A 10106-nucleotide genomic window follows, 5' to 3' on the forward strand; every position below is an offset into this window, starting at 1 on the left:
CCTCAAGTTTTTAGGGGTTCCGACCTCGGATTTCCCCACAGACGCCTTGCTACTGAGCTCAAGTGCCCATTCCTGTGGCCCACCTAAGGACGTGCATTTGAATGATATTCTGTGAAATGGTTAAGATGGCTGTGATGGGAATTGCAAATATGCCACTTCCCCAATGGAGAACAGTTGCAATAAGCTGAACTGTGGTGTCTTTGTTAATAATATTCTATTTAGAAAGACATTTATTCTCTTTACATTTGAAATTATAGAGACAGTTTGACTCCAAAGTCCTGCAATTTTAACACATTGAGAGAGGAGATAAATGAAAAAGAGGACCAGGGTTTTATAGCTAAAAAATTGACCTCTGCTTACCTTTTTTTTTTTAATTATTAATATGGCTTTTAGACACAGATACTGGTTCTGCAAAATCATTTTACCTCTATTATCTATCATTATTGTTTTTCTGATTACAGATTCTCTATTTATAAATACACTGGGGAAAGATTTGAGTTGGTTTCTTTGTTTCTACCTTCAATATATGAGGCAGAAGGAGTAGGGGTGGGGGGTGGAATTTCACTCCAAGTGGTCCACTCCAGGAACTCTTCCTCTGAATCATGAAAACCTTTGGACCAAAAAATTTTTTGGCTTGTTGTTGTTATTATTATTATGTGTTGAATGTGATTTGGGTTTGAGATATTAAATTTTCAAGATTCTGAAATTTTGACACAGGCACATCAACTAGACACGGAAACAAAGAACAAAAACAGCAAAACCCTTTCTTTTACGACTTTCTTACCTAATCGTAAAATATTTAACCATAGGAATAATTATTCTGAGTAATAAGTGTAAAGCATAGTAAATGATATTTCATTTTTAAAATAATAGCCCACGGTCTATGAAACACAGGTTAGTACAACTGATCTTAAGTACAATAAAAATCTGTAATTTTAAAAGGCATTTTTATGTTGAAGATAGCACACGAAAATATGCTAATGATGGTTAGAAATTGAAAGCGTCTGTTACTTGGTTTCTGAAGAATCTAAATTGTTTGGCAAGAAGTGGGTCATGACTAGGGGACTGGTGCTGCTTAAAATCATCTTACCTGCCAGTGAATTTACAGGTGAGATGAAGGCACTAAGTTATAGATTACAGTTGGCGAAGCCTTTAGGGAAGAAAGAAAACCAGATAGAAAATATAATTTCCTATTGTAGTACAACTAAGTAAGATAAATAAATTTAAGGGATTTCTGAACTTAGACCTTGTTGCATTTAAACAATTTCTGAGGAAAGTTTCTAAATTCAAAGCCTTGGGAAGAAACAGTTGTGTGATATCCTGACTGAGACTGATTTATGACTTTATTTCTTTTTTTAAAAAAATGTTTCCCAGAGAAAGGAAAAATTAATCACCTGATATTAAGGAGGAGCAACACCAAATAGAAGGGTGTGCACTGTTAGATGTTAAATGAACTGTAGGAATGTTTTGTAGTTTTGACAAGATAGATTTGAAATCAGTCTGTTGCTTTGCAGTACCGTAAAAATGTATTTGGTCTGGTGGATGGTCAGTGTTATCAGTAACTTTGTTGTCATTATGCATGCATGCTGTCCTGTCTGACTCTATGTGACACCTTGGACTGGAGCCCGCCAGGCTCCTCTGACCATGGAATTGTTTTTAGTTTCTTACAAATCCCTTTAAATTACCCCATGACCAGCCTAGACCAAGCAGTCTTTATTCCAGTTTCTGCCCCAGGACATCACACCCTTATGTCTTCTTCGTCCCATTCACTCACATGTTGGAAACTTACTCACATCTTATACTGCTTCTTCCATGAAGCCTTCTCCAAAAGCCTACCCACCTCCCATCGTGTCTGAGATGTGTTTCTCCCTTGTCTGAATTCCTATGGCATTTTCCATTTTGGTCTGCCCTTTAGTTTGAACATGATCTGCTCTTGTAAAACAGCCCTAGAGAGCAGAGTCTGTGACTAACAACTTTTTATTACCTGCAACTCATAATACAGTGCTTAGCTATGTATATGCAAACTAGGTGTTAAGCAATTTGATTTTAGTGAAGAAATTAATTATTATTTTCCAGGGGTATATATCCACCTACTCTAATAGCCAAGTTGGGTGTATGTGTTTGTTTAGTCATTCAGCTGTGCTGACTCTTTGCAACACTATGGACTATAGCCCACCAGGCTCCTCTGTCCATGAAATTTTTTTCAGGCAAGAATACTGGAGTAGGTTACCATTTCCTTCTCCAGGGGATCTTCCCAACCCAGGGATCAAACCTGCATCTCTGGCATCTCCTGCACTGGCAAGCAGATTCTTCGCTACTGTGCTACCTTGGAAGTCAAAAGCCAAGTTAGGCTCTAAATAATGTCTGCAAGTACCACTCTACTTGTTTAAAATCCTTATATAATAAATAAATAGTGAAAGTACATCCAAATAGTCATATTCAGCAAAAGTTATTGTGAACTTATATGCCCTTAAATGGATATTGGCTCATCCATATTAAAAAACATAGTAAGCATCATAAAACAAAACTTGCACTTATCCAAAAAGTCATTACCAAGACCCCTGTAATATATAATGAGCCTTATGCTTATGTTTTCTTCTAGCAGTTTCATGGTTTCTGATCTTACACCCGAGTCTTTAATCCAATTCAAGTTAATTTTGTGAGTGTTATAAGATTTATTGGTCCAGTTTCTTTCTTTTACATGTGAATATCCAGTTATCCCAGAGTTCCCTTATATGTACCTTTTCTCTTTTCTCTTGCTGCTCTTAAAATTCTTTTTTTGTCTTTGACTTTCGACAATTTAATTACAAAGTGTCTCAATGTAGACATATTTGAGTCCAACCTATTTGGGGTCATTTGGGCCTCATGGATCTGGTATCCATTTGTCATCCCAGGTTTGGGAAGTTGTCAGCCATTATTGCTTTAAATATACTTTCTGTCCCTTCCTCTCTTTTCTCCTGGAATTCCCATAACATATAGATTGTTCATTCTTTTTCTTTTGTCCTTTCACTGGGTAATTTCTAGTGTCTTATCCTCCAGTCTGCTGATCCTTTCTTCTGTATGGTTGAATCTACCTTTGATACTCTATTGAATTCTTCAGTTCAGTTATTGTTATTGTACTTTTTAATTCTAGTATTCCTTTTTTTTTTTATTTCTATTTCCTTGTCAAACGTCTTGTTCACTGTTATTTTTCCTAATTTCGGTTAGCTGTCTGTGTTTTTTGGTAGTTCAGTAACTCTTGAGAGTCCCTTGGACTGCAAGGAGATCCATTCTATTGGAGATCAGCCAACCAGTCCATTCTAAAGGAGATCAGCCTTGGGTGTTCTTTGGAAGAAATGATGCTAAAGCTGAAACTCCAGTACTTTGGCTACCTTATGCGAAGAGTTGACTCATTGGAAAAGACTCTGACCCTGGGAGGGATTAGGGGCAGGAGGAAAAGGGGACGACAGAGGATGAGATGGCTGGATGGCATCACGGACTCGATGGATGTGAGTTTGAGTGAACTCCAGGAGTTGGTGATGGACAGGGAGGCCTGGCGTGCTGCAATTCATGGGGTCGCAAAGAGTCGGACACGACTGAGCGACTGATCTAAACTGAACTGAAACTTCCTTAAGAGGATTATTCTGAATTCTTTGACAGTTCCTAGATCTTTACTTTTTTAAGGTCATTTATTGGAGCTTTATTAGTTTCCTTTGGTGGTGTCATATTTGCCTAATTTTTTGTGATCCTTTATTCCTTACATTGGTATCTGGATACTTGATTAATTTGGCTCCTCCTCTAGACTTTACTGGTAATTATATTCAGTAGTATATTGCGCTATGAATTAGTTTCTTGGCAGAACACCAGGACAGCACACACAACCTATATATATCGCTCACTGTTTGGGGACCGAAGTCAGGCCAGAGTATGCACTGAATTCCCTGGTCAGGTGAAGACACTGGTTTTGCTCTGCAGATGGGGGTCAAGTGCCATTGTATCTTGGGCTGTTGAATGGGCTAAACAACTTCCCGTGTGTTCTGGTTACTCCTAGTTGGTCAGACTGAAGTTTTTTTTCCAGTGATGAGTAGCGCTATGAATTAAATTCCCTACCCAGGCACAGCAGCAGGAGAAGCAACTTTAAAGCCAGTAAAGCTCTTTTGTTGTCTTAATTCAACCTGATCCACGCTCCAGGTTCTCTGACTGAACAAGGCCACTGGCTTTTCTTTGCAAACTATCAGCTGTGCCTTCTCTAGGCTTGCTCACTGCTGAGCCACACAATTTCTAGGAGTTGTCACCAACCCTTCTAGTCATTCGGGGCAGGAAGACTGTCTTCACAGAGTGGAGATGGGAGGATGGGTGAACTGGGGAAGGGCCACTCCAGCTACCCTTAATTTCTCAAACAGGCTCCCCAGTTGGGAGGAGCTGGGAGCTACTCTCAGCCTTGGCTAAGAATTAATCTTCCTGCCTAGGCATAGTATAGGAACCCTCCACACCTGGTACTCTTTGCTTTGGGGGTGTCTGCCTGCCTCTTGGTTAGAGTGCCATTGGGCCACACAGCATCAAGGATTTATTGCCAGCCCTTTTGTTCAGAGGGCCGGAAGACACTCTCCACATTGGTAGGCTGTGACTGCTTTTTCCCTGGGGCTAGGCAAACCAAGCCTAGGGACAGAGGGATCTGTACCCTTCTGATTTCCCTGGTTATAGTGCACCCTAACCTGGCTCTATAGATGAACAAAGACACTAGTTGTGATCATTACTTGGGCACTGTAGGTATGAATTCTGTTTGTCACAATCCATGTGCTGGCTGTTGCCTGCCCCTTACCCCTTCATCACAGGCCAACTTTCAGTGGTCAAGCCCTGCAGATTCCCCTGCAAACCCAGTGGAGCAGATCAAAGTAGTGGCTCCCACAAAGCTACCCCACTGCTAGGGGCAGTGCTGGCAGTCCCCCAGTTCTCTTCTCCTTCTGGAAGAACCAGACCTTCAGTGGTGCTCCACTGGCCTGGGGGAGGAACAGTGTAGTCTAATACAGGCTGTCTTGGACTCTGTGGTGCAAAGGTGCTTCAGCCTTACCTCTGTGTTCTAGGATTCTCTCAAATAGTGTCCTGTTTCCAAATAATTATTGGTTTTCCTCCTGTGAGGGTGAGTAGAGCCAGGAATGACCTTGGTGATGTCACCACACTCTGGGCTTACTTTCACAACATGATATATCTGGTACTTGAGATAAGGCTCTCCTTTTATTGTTATCCCAGCTTTAGGACTTAAAATCGGAACTCTTCACTAGCATTGGCACAAAGGCAGCTGAGAAGACTAGGAAGCAAGTGCCAAGGAGGATAGTGAGTCAAAGAACTTTGATTCATAAAAAAGGAATCCCAGAAGGAGCTCTAAATATTATATATTCCAAATGATTTATTTAGGATTTTCCAATCAAAATCATTTTTATGAAAAAGAAACAGCTCTCAGACTTGGAGTACTATACTGCCAAATATGTGGAAGAGCATTGCCAGCAATTGAGTGGTGCAGTCTACTCTGAAATATATCCAGTTTCCTTAGGATGGATGGATGTCTTCCTGAAAGTTAGTATTTCTTTCTAATAATGCTATCTACAGTAATATATTTGCTTTTGCCAAGAAATTACATCCCCCTCAGGTTCTAAAACAATTACTAGTATAAAAGTGCATTAAGATTTTTAGCTGATACTTAAGGAAACCAGTACGAGCTAACTGCTTCCTACTGATGCTAGTATTCAAAGACAGGTGTGAGACCATTAACCTAGAAAAAAGAGAGAGAGACAGAAAGATGGAGAGAAAAAACTCAAAAGAAGACTACTTAAACTGTTGCTTTCTTTGTTGTTGTTCAGTCACTTAGTCGTGTCCAACCGACTCTTTATGACCCATGGACTGCAGCACGCCAGGCTTCCCTGTCCTCCACCATCTCCCAGAGCTTGCTCAAACTCATGTCCATTGAGTCGGTGATGTCATCCAACCATCTTGTCCTTTGTCATCCCCTTCTTCTGCCTTCAATCTCTCCCAGCATCAGTGTCTTTTTAAATGAGTCGGCTCTTTGCATCAGATGGCCAAATTATTGAAACTTTGCTGTCTTTATATGTCCCCAAATATGATAATAGCTGTATAAGTTCCTAAAATAAATGCAAGTTTATGGAAACTTCATAATATACCTAATATGAGGTAAATTTTTACTCTATTTTATAGTTTATTTTTATTTTGGTAAAATGTCCCATAACATAAAGTTCACCATTTTAGCCAATTTTAAGTGAAATCTAAGATTTTAATTAGATTAATTTTAAAAATAAAAAGATGAATTTTTAATCTAAAACTACCTTATTTCATATTTAAGTACCTGCATTATGGTGTATCTTTTGTTGTTTTTTCTTAGTTTCTCTTTAGAGTATCTTTTAAACTTTATTTTGAAACAAAATAATAAAATCGCAAAGATGCAGGTGTCTTATTTAAGCTAAACTACATAATGTTGGAATATCTGAAGCATGAACACAATTGGCAAAACTTTTAACTACCTTCCTTAGAAGAAGGCTGTCTTGATTTCCATTGTCCCAGAAAGGAGAAACTTGAGAGCTTGCTGGGGATTGCATCATGCTTTACTTAATTAGACATTAACATGCTAAAAGGACAAGGATGAAGCAACATGTTATAACATATTTTTGAAAAGCTATGTAAAGGTGAAGGGTTGCAAGAATACAGGCAGACACACCCTAGACATTTCACAGCAATATTTAAAGTATATTGTTTCTTTACTTGATTGGGATGGAGGAACCTATTAACAAACATTTCCCCTATGTACTTTTGTCCTTAGTGCTGTCTAATCAAGGTGCTCATTAAAAAACAGACATAAAACAAGCATTCTAACATTGGCCTAGGTAATCAACAAGCCCATATCTTAATGGACTGCGATGAGACTGAGGAGTCTTGGTCATTGCAATAGTAACAGCAGCACAGCCTGCTTTGTTCCTTTTGTTGTATACTGCGAATGTGAATAAATAGAAGTCAGTGATGTCTTTAGGCCAGTTTTTACAGTTCTCTCCATGAGATTTCACACTTGGGTTCTGTGATAATCAAAGTGTAGTGAAAAACAACCAGTGTGCTAATGCTCTCTCTCCATTCACAAAATTTAATGCTTCTGGGACTTGCAGAAATAATGTTGAATTTGAATTGGTTGTGTCCAGTAGTCACTGAGAATAATCCATCAGACTCACCAAATCCAAATTCAGATTTAAAGCCAGTCAGATTTTAAAGATTATAAAGATTTCTGTATTTATGAAGTCACTATTTCACTACAGAAATTAAAATCTTAACACTAAAATAAGCTGATATTTAAAAAGTCCATTTAATAACGGGAGGAAGATTGGCATCTTGGTCATAGTAAAAAAAAAAATTAATAAACTATTCAGGTAAAATACCTGTGTTTGAATTACCTCTTAATAAATGAAATGGAAAATGAAATAAAATGGCAGTGTAGCATTAATGGAAGGAAAGCAATCTGGTTGATTTCAAAGTGTGTGAGTGTAAATAAAAGAGTTTTTTTGTTTGGCTAATTTAATAACAATTTTATTCTTGAAACTCTCAGGCAGCTGGCTTTTGGTCACTTTTAAGGTCAATCAAAAAGTTCTAAACATTATCTTCAAGGTTTGCTACTAGGCCCTCCTCTTCCCTTTCTCTCTTTAATTTTTTATTTATTTTGGGGAGTTTGGGCTGCCATTTATATCCCAATCATGTCTTTTAGGAAGTGAATTTGGACCTTAAACCCCACGTAGTTTGAATCATATCCCTACTGTTTTCTATCTTTATGACTTAGGATAAGTTACTTAACCACTGTGAGTTGTTTCTTGACATTTAAACAGGAAAATCATAAGGTTGTCATGAAGATTAAAGAAGGTGCATAGTAAGGATTAATAAATGTTTCCACCTTTTATCTTTTTAATTTTTCTGAGCAATTTACAATGAGATCTCATTACCACAATTGTTCCCCAACTTTGTGAACCTCTTCCTACTTCTCTCTATTTTAAACCAAGCCTTGAAATGACTGAACTTCATGGGAAGGTGTCTCAATAAAGGTAATGCGAGTGGCAGGAGAGGTTGGAGCTACTGCAATGCAAAGTTGTCAGGCTCTGATCTGGCAGAAGCTGTGGGAATTAGACTTAGCTTCTATTTTTAATTCTGCAAGTAGTTGATTGGATGAGTTGGGAAAACTCAGTTGGCATCTTACTCGCTTTCTGAATTGTACCATATGTCTAGTCACTCTTTTCACTGACTCATGATCAGACATGATATCAAGGTTGTTGAATATGGGTGTTGATTTCAGAATGTTAAAAGCAATAGTTGACAATTTAATTTTTTTGTAATACAGTGTTGAAACTCTGAAGAGAGGGCAACTAACATCTTGTTAACATTCATTTCCTTTAACAAAAGCCTTTGAAGATAATCCCACTATCTGCCTTGTACCCCAACCTTTTTTTAAAAAATGTGTAACTATTCAAGTTTTTTTAAAATGTTAATCAATATCATTAAGTTGTCCAAAAAGGAAAATTAATCTGTAACTCTGCTGTACATCATATACAAAGAAATCTTGGTATATGGTATCTTTCTATTTTACTGAATCTCAAAGAATTTAGAGTGTACATGTAAGAATTTTAATGGAGTACTGTTCATTACTATGTGCTCCTGAGTAGATTCAATCACTAGCAACACCTTTAAACAGAAATAAAAAATAAAGCCTCAATTAATATGAAAACTAGTACCAGAAACACCTGCCTATAACAACTGTACTTTGAGTACACAGACATGCTTTAGTGTGATAACAATTTTGTTTAGCTTAAAAAGCACAGAATTTTATGTTTTTATATGACTTTTATATGAACCACTTTGGTTTAAGCAAACAAGTACAAAAAGTGCCTAAAACCTTCCATTTAATATATGAGCTGTAGTTGTTCAACAAGTGAGGATTTTGTGGTGATAAATAGCTCTTGCCAAATTGGCAGTAATTTATTTCTATTGGTAGAGTCTAATCCTGTGTGTGTGTATGTGAGCATGTGCATGCGTGCATGCTCAGTGTGTCCAGCTCTTTGCGACCCCATAGACTGTAGCCTACCAGGCTCCTCTGTCCATGGAAATTCTCCAGGCAAGAATACTGGAGTGGGTGGGTTGCCATTTCTTAACTCCAGGAGTTCTTCTTGACCCAGGGATTGAACCCGTGTCTCCTGATTTGGCAGGTGGATTCTTTACCACTGTGCCACTTGGGAAGCCACAAATCATGTGTACCTAACCTTATTCTTGTAAATAAAAAGTATAAGACATTTTTAAAAGTTTGTCCTTACTTCCTAAACCAATATTTTTAATCCCCGTTTGAATGCTGAATTCATTAGCTAGTCACCAAAGGCTTGATGCATAGATTTTGTGTATAATCTGATCTTCGGATGATATGTTGCACACAGTGAAAATTCCTGTTTTAAATATACATGTGCATACTTGTATATACAAATATTATACAGAAATTATACATATAAGACATTCCCCAATTTATAATGGTTCAATTTAATGATTCTTCAGATTTACGATGGTGCAAAAGTGATACTCACTTAGTGGAAAAAATATTTTTTGAATTTTGATCTTTTCCCAGGCTTGCAATATGCAGCTTGATGCTCTCTGGTGATGCTCAGCAGCAGCAGCTAGCTTCTGCTCCCAGTCAGCCATGCATCACAACTGACACACTTTACAACCATTCTGTTTTTCACATTCAGTAGTGTTCAATAAAACAAATGAGGTGTTCAATAGGTTATAAAATAGGCTTGTATTAGTTGATTTTGCCCAACTGTAGGCTAATGTGAGTGTTCTGAGTATGCTGAAGGTATGCTATGCTAAACTATGGTGGTTGGTAGATTGTGGGTATCCTAGCATTGGTGTCGGTGGCTCAGTCATGTCTGACTCTTTGTGAACCCATGGACTGTAGCCCACCAGGCTCTTCTGTCCATGGAATTCTCCAGGCAAGAATACTGGGGTGGGTAGCCATTCTCACCTCCAGGAGATCTTCCGGACCAAGGAGTTGAACCCCAGTCTCCCACAATGCAGGCTGATTCGTTACCATCTGAGCAACCAGG

The sequence above is a fragment of the Budorcas taxicolor genome, chromosome 14 (assembly GCF_023091745.1).
Source record: "Budorcas taxicolor isolate Tak-1 chromosome 14, Takin1.1, whole genome shotgun sequence".
Taxonomy (NCBI): Eukaryota; Metazoa; Chordata; class Mammalia; order Artiodactyla; family Bovidae; genus Budorcas; species Budorcas taxicolor.